Consider the following 12,500-nt stretch of genomic DNA (forward strand, 5'->3'; position numbering starts at 1 on the left):
TCGATCGAGCGATTGTTTTGGACTGTATTCCAATTTGGCAATACAGTATATATTACATATTCTTGAATATATGTATATATATATATGTATATATATATATATATATATATATATATATATATATATATATATATATATATATATATATATATATAAATGTATATATATATATAATTATATATATGTATATAAATATATATATATATATATATATATATATATATATATATATATATATATATATATATATATATATATATATATATATATATATGCCCATGTGGTTATCTCGTGGTATATTCGGTCCCGACACAAAATGATGACTTACTTTTTTTTTTGCGAGAACTGGAACAGAAGCGACCGGTTGCGGGCGTGAGGGTGTGAGCGCTGTGGAAGCGTTTGCGTCTAGCAAGACAGTGAGAGTCTAAGAGGCAATTCACTTTCCTTTATACCGTGACAGAGGGAAAGGACTGGCCTTGAGATGACGCTGGCGATAAACAAAACCGGACCTCCTGCGACCTGACCTCAGCCGGTTACCGGGATTTCCGCCCGTGTTTGTGAAGGAGGAGGTCTCTCTCTCTCTCTCTCTCTCTCTCTCTCTCTCTCTCTCTCTCTCTCTCTCTCTGTTGTTTACTTCTAGGTATGAAACAGAATTAAAATTAATACCTTTACTGACTGATAAAGTTTTGCTTCTTTCTGTCTTCCTTGTGAAGGAGTTTTTCTCTCTCTCTCTCTCTCTCTCTCTCTCTCTCTCTCTCTCTCTCTCTCTCTTTCTCTCTCTCTCTCTGTTGTTTCTTCTAGGTATGAAATAAGATTGAAATTAAAGCCTTTACTGACCAAGGAGGTTTAATTCAACCTCCTTGTTACTGACTGATAAAATTTTGCTTCTTTATGTCTTCCTTGTGTAAGAATTCTCTCTCTCTCTCTCTCTCTCTCTCTCTCTCTCTCTCTCTCTCTCTCTCTCTCTCTCTCTCCTTTGTTATCTACTTCTATAACCCTTTAGTGGCCATAAAATTCCCTTCCTTTTGGCTTCTCGTCTCCCTTTCTCTTGACCATTTAAAGATAATTAACATAGAAAGAGAACTTGCATAATAAGCGCCCAAAGAAGTGAATGTTATTATGTGATGATAAACAAAAAGAATGAAAAATGATTCAGAGGTAAAAACTAAAAATACGCAGACGCCCAGAAACACGCATATATGTATATGTATCATCTTTGTACGTGTTCGCATGTTAATCAAATAACCATAGAGCTGAATTCATTACGATACATCTGCTTGCATACTTCATATTTCTCTGTAAAATCATATTTTCTTGCATGGTATCTCTCTCATACGTATATTTGCTAGATATAGATTTGACTCTCTCTTTCTCTCTCTCTCTCTCTCTCTCTCTCTCTCTCTCTCTCTCTCTCTCTCTCTCTCTCTCCTGCTCTGGTTAAGCTTTTGAGTAGGAGCTTCATGAAACATGCACTTGTATAATAGCAAATTTCCTATTTCATTACAAATTCAAAAGAATTCCAGGAACTGGTTATTACCAAGTTCGCCGACGACGCACAAATGATCAGAAGGATTTGGTCGAATTCCCACATACACACTCACGAACACCGCCTCCCAACCCCCACCCCCTCACCCCTTCCTCGGTACCATTCCGAACACCCCCTTCCAACCATGAGCAAGAATCTAGCTCATTAGCATGGGGCGTGATAATTGGGCTTCTCGACCTATGCGATAATTTTCCAGTAAACACCTCCGTAGCTTTGGCAGAGTTTATATTTAGAATGTTGATAAGCAAACGAGAACTGCCAGCGTTAATCGTATCATAATATGTAAAATTTTTTATATGATTTTAAAAGTAACCTGAGAGATTTGATACAGACGTCTGAGCAACAGTTACACACACACACACATTATATATATATATATATATATATATATATATATATATATATATATATATATATATATATATATATATATATATATATATATAGTCAACATTAGTAAAAGATTATTTAATCTGTTAGTACCACGGGAGCGGAAAAGGTAAAATGAAGTAAAGTGGAGAGGAATGTATGGGGCAAGACCATTTACGCTTTGTTGGGCCATTAAAGGCTTATACCTCCCCTCCCTTCTCTCTCTCTCTCTTTCTCTCTCTCTCTCTCTCTCCCTTCTGTTGTTTACATAAACGCTCACAGACTATTGTGTTTTGTATCCTCATGAATCGCTCTCTCTCTCTCTCTCTCTCTCACTCTTACTGAAAAGACTACCATTCTGGCTGAACGTTGAAACAATTAATAGCTGATGGTAATGAGACTTGCTTCGTCAAATCTCCTCTGCATAGATACTATATTTTTCGACAAAGTTGAGTTCTCTCTCTCTCTCTCTCTCTCTCTCTCTCTCTCTCTCTCTCTCTCTCTCTCTCTTTTACTGAAAAGACTACTATTATGGCTGAACGTTGAGACAATTAATAGCTGATGGTAATGAGACTTGCTTCGTCAAATCTCCTCTGCATAGATCCTATATTTTTCGACAAAGTTGAGTTCTCTCTCTCTCTCTCTCTCTCTCTCTCTCTCTCTCTCTCTCTCTCTCTCTCTCTCTCTCTCTCTTTAAAAGTTTGCAGCTCTCTTATCAGGACTCATTAAGAATGGTTTATATACTGCATATCGTGGGACGTTGGTCGTTAATATTGCGATCGAATAATCAATTTCTTTTGATTGTTCCTTTTTTCATGAAGGTTTTTCCAGAGTGTTTTGCCATAGATATGCAGCTTCGCTTTTCACTCTCGTAACCATAAAGTTACTTACTTATGCCACATACAATAGCACTAATTTTCCACAGACATCACTCTTGTGAAATCCAATCCTTAGCCAGTCGAGGCTTAGAAAAACGATCAATTAGAGAATAAAAACGAATAGATAAATAACCTCGTATATAAAAAGTTATACTTTAACCTGATGAAAGGGACAAAGTTGTGTATTAGAGGAGGAAAAGGAGTCGGTAAGTTAAAGGAGTGGCATGCCGAACATTCCAAAGCTTAGCAGTCAACGCAAACACCGGACGCTTAATCAGACAATCAATGGTGCCGCTCGACATATGTACGATTTTTCCCAACGTCAGTTTTTCCTGCCCCGGATAAGATGCTTTTTCCAATCAACGCCAATCAACGTGCTAATGAACTGCAGGTCGCTGGCCTGCGAGTCCGCAAATAGGTCAGTTGGTCGATATCAAAGCCTAGAGCTGAAATTTAATTTGCAACAATAATTAAAGTATTATTTGTTGAAGCTTCAAAGCTAAATGGATTATTACTTTTTAATCTAAACAGCGAACTCTTCGTTAGGATATTTATAGACTACACGCCGGTAACATTTTGATCAAAGCTTTTACTTTTTGTTTGCATTTTATATCGCTTGTTTGTTGAGGAGGGAGATGCTTCAGATCCGTTGTGGGAATACTGGACCTCGCCGGGAGGAATTTGCGAGTTCATTTTTAATGCGTTTCTCGACAGGATTACATTTGTACTTTATGTCTTTATTACCGGGTTTTCTTGGCTCTTTACATGCTACTGTGACGAATTACTCAGCGACTATGTGAAGACCAAACCAATGGGAGAGGGGAGCGATGAAAATTAGTAGGAATTCCTCTTATCCATCAGCCGTTTTTCCATGATCTTTCAAAATGCAGGTAGTGGTATCCTTTGAATTTGCTCATAATCATTTTAACACCAAGAGATGAAACTGAGTCTCTCCCTCTAGGATCCAAAAACTCTTACACTTAAGCACTTACCTGTGTTGTGAATTTACGCCTTTTTTTTAAATGCAGTACTAAGTCAGATTTTTTTTCACGATTACATATCGTTTAAGGAACTACAAGAAACAGTGTCGGTAAAAAAAAAATCTTCAAGCAAATTAATACAGCATTCAATCGTTAATTGCAATGGTTCTCAACACAGATAGGATACAATTCAAGGACACCTCAGGCGTTATTTTCTAGTAGGTACTTATAAATTTTCTTGTTCATTAGCGCTGCAAACTTGAAACTTAGTTAACGTTTTTCTTTTCTTGCGAACGTTCTGTTGAAGGGATGGGTTAGCTGATTGCCGAACGTTTACACAAATCATTTACTATCATATAAAAACATTAGGACGTTGTAAGAGCAAACGCCAATTGAGGTGCTCTTTATTTAATATTTCTAAAGTCATTGAAAATTTCCAGTGAGTAATGGTGGAATCTGGTGAAAATTACCGGTTTTAAGACGCTGCCTGAATGTGGTATGAGCCTTTTGATAATAAATAAATAAATAAATAAATAATAAATAAATAAATAAATAAATATATATATATATATATATATATATATATATATATATATATATATATATATATCTCAATGTTTGGTTTCAAATAGCAATATACTCGTTGCCCTAACGTGACGAGATGAATATTACATTTTTATCTAGGTACATTCAGGTCTGGGCTCTGACTCACCGTTTACTAAATGCATGTCTCGTAATGAACTACAATTCTGGCTGGAAAGATTATATGCCTACACCATCAACAGTAATTCCTTAATACCAGTTGATAAGGATAATCCGCAAATCGTCAAACATACCCTCAGCCTTATCCGACGGGATAAGTTCCAAGCCACTTATCAGAACATCGGATAACTATACGTATCAGGAAGGTAACTTGCCTGGATAGAACATTCGATCATTTTGTGCCGTTCCCTAGACGGGATAAGAATGGACATTATATCAGTGGAATTGGTAGCGATGTTCAAAGCCAATGGATTATAAGTCCAGTTGTCATTAACTCTTTCTATCTTGAAATTCAAGGATAAATATTCAAACATTCTGAGTGATCTTTACCCTTATTTTAATGATAGAAGTCACAGTATATGTATATATATATATATATATATATATATATATATATATATATATATATATATATATATATATATGAAAATATATAGGCCCATAAAACACTATTTAAACGTTGAAACCATATATATATATATATATATTACAGGAAAAGACATTCATATATATATATATATATATATATATATATATATATATATAATATATATATATATATATATATATATATATATATATATATATATATATATATATATATATATCCCCCTTTCGAAAGCAAGTCAGCAAGTCTTTAGGGATGAGGGTGCTAGCCCCAGGCTCTCCCTCTTGACTTATGCAGACTACTGACAGCTTGGTGACCTGCTGGGGTATAGGCTGGGAACGAACCACTGAACTTTGTAATATGATCTTGGTGCCGCACCATTAAATAGGATGGGATTTCCTCTTTGTCTCCTAACGATCCGGTATGGGCTATTTAAGCACTTGTATTGGGTATCAATATGTTTCCTATCATTATTCCGTTTCTGCAAGAAAATCTTTATTCATCTGTCACGACTATTTTTGACCGTGCAAGGTCGCTGAGGCATAATACTGTATCACTACGCAAGACACACTCGAACCTACTCTATTATTCAGACTCCTTTTGCCCGTCACGGAGGGACGCGATATGGTTTGCATTACTATGTGGTGGTTTTATGGTCAACCTAGAAGAGCTTATGACTATCCTCTGGGTTTGGTGTAGTACCTGCGCACATTTCTAAGCACTGTAAATCAAATGGTACACATTAATTGAATATACAAATGCATGTACAATGTGTATATATATATATATATATATAATGTATATATATATACATATATATATTATATATATATATATATATATATATATATATATATAATATATATATATTTATATATATATATGTGTGTGTGTGTTAGAATCTACTGGTCACTTTTACCATATACATATGTAATTGTAATAGCCACAATGCCCTCTTAACTTCTCGAAATCTTGGGGCTTTTTTGGATATGCTTGTCACTACAAACCGTAAGATCCAAGCATTGGATCTTGGTTATTAGCATTATATATACACAGTTAAGGGCATTATTTAATATATATATATATATATATATATATATATATATATATATATATATATATATATATGTATATATATATATATATATATATATATATATATATATATATATATATATATATATATATATCATACTTTCTAGGGTTATCTAGGCTCAGCCACTGACATTCAAAAATAGGAGAGATAGCTGTGTAGGTTTGAATGGCAGAGAACTGATGTATTATTTAATTTGAGAGTGAAACCGGTGGTATTCCTGAATTAAGCTGAATACTCTCTGTACGTTGCTTTTCCGTTACTCGGATAATGACTTCGCTTGGATGGTATCCGTAGACTTGGTAAACCCTAGGTCTTTTAAATATACTGATTATATCAACATAATACGAAATTAAAGGGGCTTAAGGGAGAGTAAAGGTTTACCCTAAGGTCTTTTAAATATACTAAGTGTATATCTAAAGGACTTTAGGGTAAACCTTTACTCTCCCTTAAGCCCCTTTAATTTCGTGTTATGTTGATATAATCAGACCAACGAAAAATTAATCTTACTAATCGCCTAAAGATAGCTTGAAACGTCTTACTTTTATTTGCTTAATAATATGAACTTTTATAATAAAAATGCTCGGATCTGCGAATCACTACATCAAGGAAAATGACATTACTCTTATTAGGGTCACTGCGTAAATTACATCAAATCAAATGAGAATAACAGATCTACATAGAAACTATAGAAGCTCCACGGAGGAAAAACTGCTATGCCATCTCGACTCATTTTTTATCTAGAGTATCTGTGTCAAAAAAATAAATAAATAACATAAATATTGTAGGTACTATTGAAACACTATTACCTCACAACCGCATGCTGCCTCGGCCGGATACATCCTTGCATATTTGTTAACCTTGGTAATATTTAATCGAATTATATAAATATTTAGAATTATGGAATAAGACTTACTGCCAAAGGAACACTCTGGTCATTAAGTTAGGAGGTACTTATTCTGTGACATACATAGACTTAAGAAGGGATGTCATGAAATGCTCAGCTTGTACGGAAAAACAGTTCTGTCAGGAAAATTAAAATGATTTTAGTGGCTAAATACCTGTATACCAAAATGGTATATCCAGATGGCTCCTGGAGAGATTGAATGCCAGTTAACAAACAATCATATACTCTATATATATACATACATATATATATATATATATATATATATATATATATATATATATATATATATATGTGTGTGTGTTTATAAATTATTATTATTACTTAAATGTGAAAGCATATACTGAAATTAAGCTTAAATGATCATAAACCTTTAAAACAAAGACTAATTTATATATATATATATATATATATATATATATATATATATATATATATATATATATATATATATATATATACATATGTCTATAAATATTATATATATATATACATACATACTTATATGAATGTATGTATAAATGTATATTACTCTCACCCATTAATGTTCGATGTAAAAGTTCGATGCATACGAAGGGTTATACCCAAGACTTTTGAATGGTATGCTGACGTATCCTTTCAGAAACCCTGAGTGTTATCTAAAAGGCCGGAAATGTCCTTTCATTCTCCAGCAAACAATAGCAGTAATTAAGTTTGCTCTCGTAGCTGAAGACTCGTCTGAACTAAGGGATTTTGTTTACAAATCTTCTTTGTAAACTACTTGTAACAACTACAAAAAAAAAGACGGGAAAAATAGGAACATGCTCTTTGATTTCCGAAAGCAGGAAAAATATGCTTACAAGTGTTTGCAAAAGCAAAATGTAATTATTCTCGACAGTTCTGCTTAATTTGGCAGCTGGTCCGCAGAGTTCGTGATATTGTTTATCATATTCGAGATGAAATACGGATAAACTGATTAGTGGGATCGAATTTATCATGACAATGAAGGTATATTTATATTCTGAACGTTATAAGTAAAGAAGCTGCAATGATGATAATAGTAAACGTATTTGGAAGTAATAGAAGAAAGGTTTCTTACATATATCGTGGTTTTAAAATGATAAAATAGTTGCATTTTTTTAGGTTTGTTAATTATCTGTCATTCCCTTTGCTTTCCGTATAAATTAGGTTTTGCTTTAAAATCTTATGATCATTTAAACTTAATTTAAGTATATTCTTGCACATTTAAGTAATAATAATAATAATAATACTAATAATAATAATAATAATAATAATAATAAGAAGAAGAAGAAGAAGAAGAAGAAGAAGAAGAAGAAGAAGAAGAAGAAGAAAAACAAAAACAACACCAACATCAACAACAACGACAATAACAACAGCGATAACAGCAACGAAAGATATATTCACAGCAATAATAAGACACGCTCATCAACACCTAAAAAAAGAGCCACGGTCCGAATATTTCATTCTCACGCCAAAGCTTTAGAAGTCGTTTGGAGGCATTTTCCAAGTCTGATATTTAACAAATGTCAACTTCATCTCAATCAGGACCGCCCACCCTTTCCACGGAAGAATAATATATTTCAGAAAGAGGACTGTATTTTCTTTTGCTGTAATTTCTTTTACGCCCCTCAGTCTCTACAGATGTATAAAAACAAGTATAAAACATGCGTATAATGCCCTATGAAACTCTCACCCACGGCCCACGAAACTCTCAGACGCGCTCCATAAAACTTTCAGCCACGGCCCGGTGGTGGCCTAGTTGTTGGCACCTATAGCGGTGCCAGACGCACGATCATGGCTAACTTTAACCTTAAATAAAATAAAATAAAAACTACTGAGGTTAGAGGGCTGCAATTTGGTATGTTTGATGACTGGAGGGTGGATGATCAACATACCAATTTGCAGCCGTCTAGCCTCAGTAGCTTTTAAGATCTGAGGGCGGAGCGACAGACAAAAAGCCATCTCAATAGTTTCCTTTGACAGAAAACTAAAAATTACTATTCTCGGGTAGTCATACGGCTAACGGTTGTCAGCTCAGCCAGTGACCTACTTAGCAGAACCGGCCTCGAGTAGGAGTGAAGTTAGTATTCTGGCAGAGTGTCTTGGCAGGTGATATATTAGGAATAAACAGTATGTAACTGATCTATATCATTCACTACAGCATTTGCCTATACATATTACTGATCGATGGTTTCTTAAAGAAAGATCTTATCTGAAATAATAATGGGTATGCCTCTCATATCGACCACTAGATGAAAACCGATGAAATGTCAAGTTAAGTTAAGGTTTTTATATTATTAAGGATATACAGTAAGTAGCATGATCAAAAACGCTGATTCTCCGATAAAAAATTTCATTAGCAAAATGTTCAAAGGGCTCTCTCGTAGAAAAGATGTACGCACACACACACACATAATGTATATATATCGTTCTATTTACTACGACTACATATTCTTTTTTCTTTTTAATCGTCATTATTTGCTCATTTATTCCATCTCTGATCCTCTCAGCGAAACTTACTTATTGTTCTTCTCGCGGCCTGATCTTCATGATTTTTCGAGCAGGACAATAAGAACAGATTTACTGAGGCTGATAACACATTTGACTGTTAACATCGACGGCTGGAGTATGTTATCTATGTTATCCTTCTTTAAGCGCTACCTAGGCAGAAAAAAAAGGAAAAACGCACAGTGCGTGAAACATTTACGAAATATAAAAAGGGCGTCAAATCCTCTCGGGATAAGAATAGTGGAAAGTATTGCAGCAGCAAATATGCTCAAAGATTACTAGAGCGGAATTTATAATCCGGAGAACGAGAACCGACTATTCCTAAAATTACAAACATTCATTTTGTTTAGATGCATCCTGCTTTATGATGAAAAACGTGGCTTTTCATGAATTTCAAAACTTTTCGTCTTCTATTCACCGAAAAAAAAATCAAAATAGTGGAAATTATCTATAAATGATTTCTAACGTATTCAAACAATAGCAAATTACATTAATTAATTTTGCTTTATTTTTATGTCATCCTTTTATTTTGGCCCAGACCAATTTCATATAAAAACGAGATTAGGAACAAAAATGTTAATACCCAGAATACCAAAAGTAATTCAAAATACGCAGTTTTCTTCCCATTTCCATCAAATTGCAGCTCAGTTTATCTCCCCTATATACTCGCTACGGCTCTTTGCCTATTTAATCATTCATCAGTTACTATGTGTCTAAAGGTCACCTTCTCTCCCTTCGTTCCTTCGCCAGCCTTCCTGGTCATCGACGCAATAATTCCGAACTCTAGCGTCAGCATCAATTATGAGAGCACCCTTAGGATGACATAATTACCCGCCTAAAAGGGTTCCCTTTTAGTATATTAAAATCATCCTCGGTGCTTCACAGGTATGAGGGGTTCCCTGTTCGTTCGGAAACTCTGCAAAGTAATCAATCAGGCGATATCAAAGTAACTTTGGTTATCAGTTCATGTCTAGTTGTCTACTTTAATGTGGCATCCATGGCAATAATGTTCGTCACTTATACACTTATCAAATCCGGAGATAGAGGTTATTGATATTTCTCTATCAGTGTGACGAGCTATTAGCATTTATTTCGTGAAAGGTTTAATACAACTGTAGTCCATTTGGTTTGTAATTTGGATACGCATTAAAAAAAAGTTATGTTTGGTGTTAAGCCTGAGATATTTCCAAGCATGAATATGTAAAAAGCACTCTATATGTGCGTTTTGCATTATTTATGAATGCGATAATAGCTAATTTATAAACACACACACACATATATATACATATATATAAATTTCTCACTCACTTAGGGATCGACCAAGATTTTTCATTTAAAAGGCAACGGTGCTGCCAACTGAACCACACAAGTCATAGAAGCTGCAACCTAAGTGCCACTGTACCTAAGGCTTCCAGAATTATCACTTTTGAGTGAATTTGATGGAAATGCCCCGCATACCAGTGTGGAACAAAATAAATTTCTGACCACATCAGAGATTTGATTACTGTTCCACACGTGATTGTGTGTTGATTACAGAAATAAATTTCTGACACACATCAGTGATTTACACTGTTCCACATATGATTGTATATATATATTATTATATATATATATATATATATATATATATATATATATATATATATATATATATATATACATATATATATATATATATATATATATATATATATATATGTGTGTGTGTGTGTGTGTGTGTGTGTGTGTGTGTGTGCGTGCTCGCCGCGCGCGTGTTTGTGAGTGTGTACTGATCACTTGTATCAGAATTTTACACAGTATTAGCCAAGGTGGGCCCTAATCTTCTCAATTTTTATTTTTACTTTTTTGCTGAAATCCTTGAAACTAGACAGGAAATGAATCATGAAACCATCATCTTCAGGTGGGATTCGAACCCATACAGAAAAAAACATCAGAATTAAAACCAAACTTATCCTTCTTTAAAATGTGGTTTCGAATCCCACTAGAAAAGGAAATATTTCTTCTGTCCTTCTCTGTAGTGGGTGTTCAAATCCAAACAAATTTTTTTTTTTTTTTGCACTGTGGTTTAATGTTTACCTTATTCTCGTTTGAGATAGACATTCGAATTCCAATAAAATCTTTTACTAGTATATGAGTTTTTACAGTCACTGTCTATTTTGAATTTTAGAGGTTCGATGAAAACAATTCCCTATAGAGAAAATAAATAAGGATTCTTAGAGATTATTAATCTATAAAATACTAAATACTCACACACCCACACACGTGTATATACAAATGCATATAGATATATATGTGTATATTTATACGTGTGTGTGTATATATATATACATATATGTATGTGTGTGTGTGTCAGAATTTCTAAGTGAGTGCCTACAAATTCAAACTAATAAATTTACTTGCCAATGGAAGGTCTCATAATGTATATGAATAAATTTAATTGAATGAAATGTGTTAAAAAATGATTGAGAGATACACAAAAAAAAAACTAAATCAATTAATGGGAACGCAAGCAAAGTAAATATGAACGACATAGCTTCCTTACAAGACGAAAAACTTTATTACCTCGAATAATTATTATTTAAAAACATGGCGCAGGAAATGCTTTTGCTCTGAGGGGAGCGAAACTTGTACTTTCACTTAATGGGTAACTTCTCTCGGTATGGGCATTCTACGTTATGCAATATCTCTTTCTCTCTCTCATTAACGTCTGCATCTCTGTTTCTTTCTCTGTTTCTTTATATATACATATATATATATATATATATATATATATATATATATATATATATATATATATATATATATATATACATATACATACTGTATATATATATATATATATATATATATATATATATATATATATATATATATATATATATATATATATATATATATATATATATATATATATATATATATATATATGATATATATATATATATATATGTACATATATAGTTTATTTAGGGAAAGAGAGAGATATGCATATTTTTAATTGCTATTAACACTTTTTGAGTCTTCCATGATTTTGCCCTTTGCTTTTGCAGTATGAAGCTTTCACGAGAG

General features: G+C 33.3%; 1 protein-coding gene across 1 annotated transcript in view; it reads right to left on the reverse strand.

Moving 5' to 3' along the window:
* The window catches only part of LOC136848495 (uncharacterized), a 2,641-nt gene extending 2,208 nt beyond the window's left edge, over nucleotides 1-433 (reverse strand). The window contains exon 1 of the mRNA XM_067120773.1: nucleotides 329-433. The gene's annotated coding sequence lies outside the window, so the exon portion shown is untranslated. The remainder of the gene's footprint in view (nucleotides 1-328) is intronic.
* Between the last annotated feature and the right edge of the window lie 12,067 nt (nucleotides 434-12,500).

Source organism: Macrobrachium rosenbergii, chromosome 19, assembly GCF_040412425.1.
Source record: "Macrobrachium rosenbergii isolate ZJJX-2024 chromosome 19, ASM4041242v1, whole genome shotgun sequence".
NCBI classification, from domain to species: domain Eukaryota; kingdom Metazoa; phylum Arthropoda; class Malacostraca; order Decapoda; family Palaemonidae; genus Macrobrachium; species Macrobrachium rosenbergii.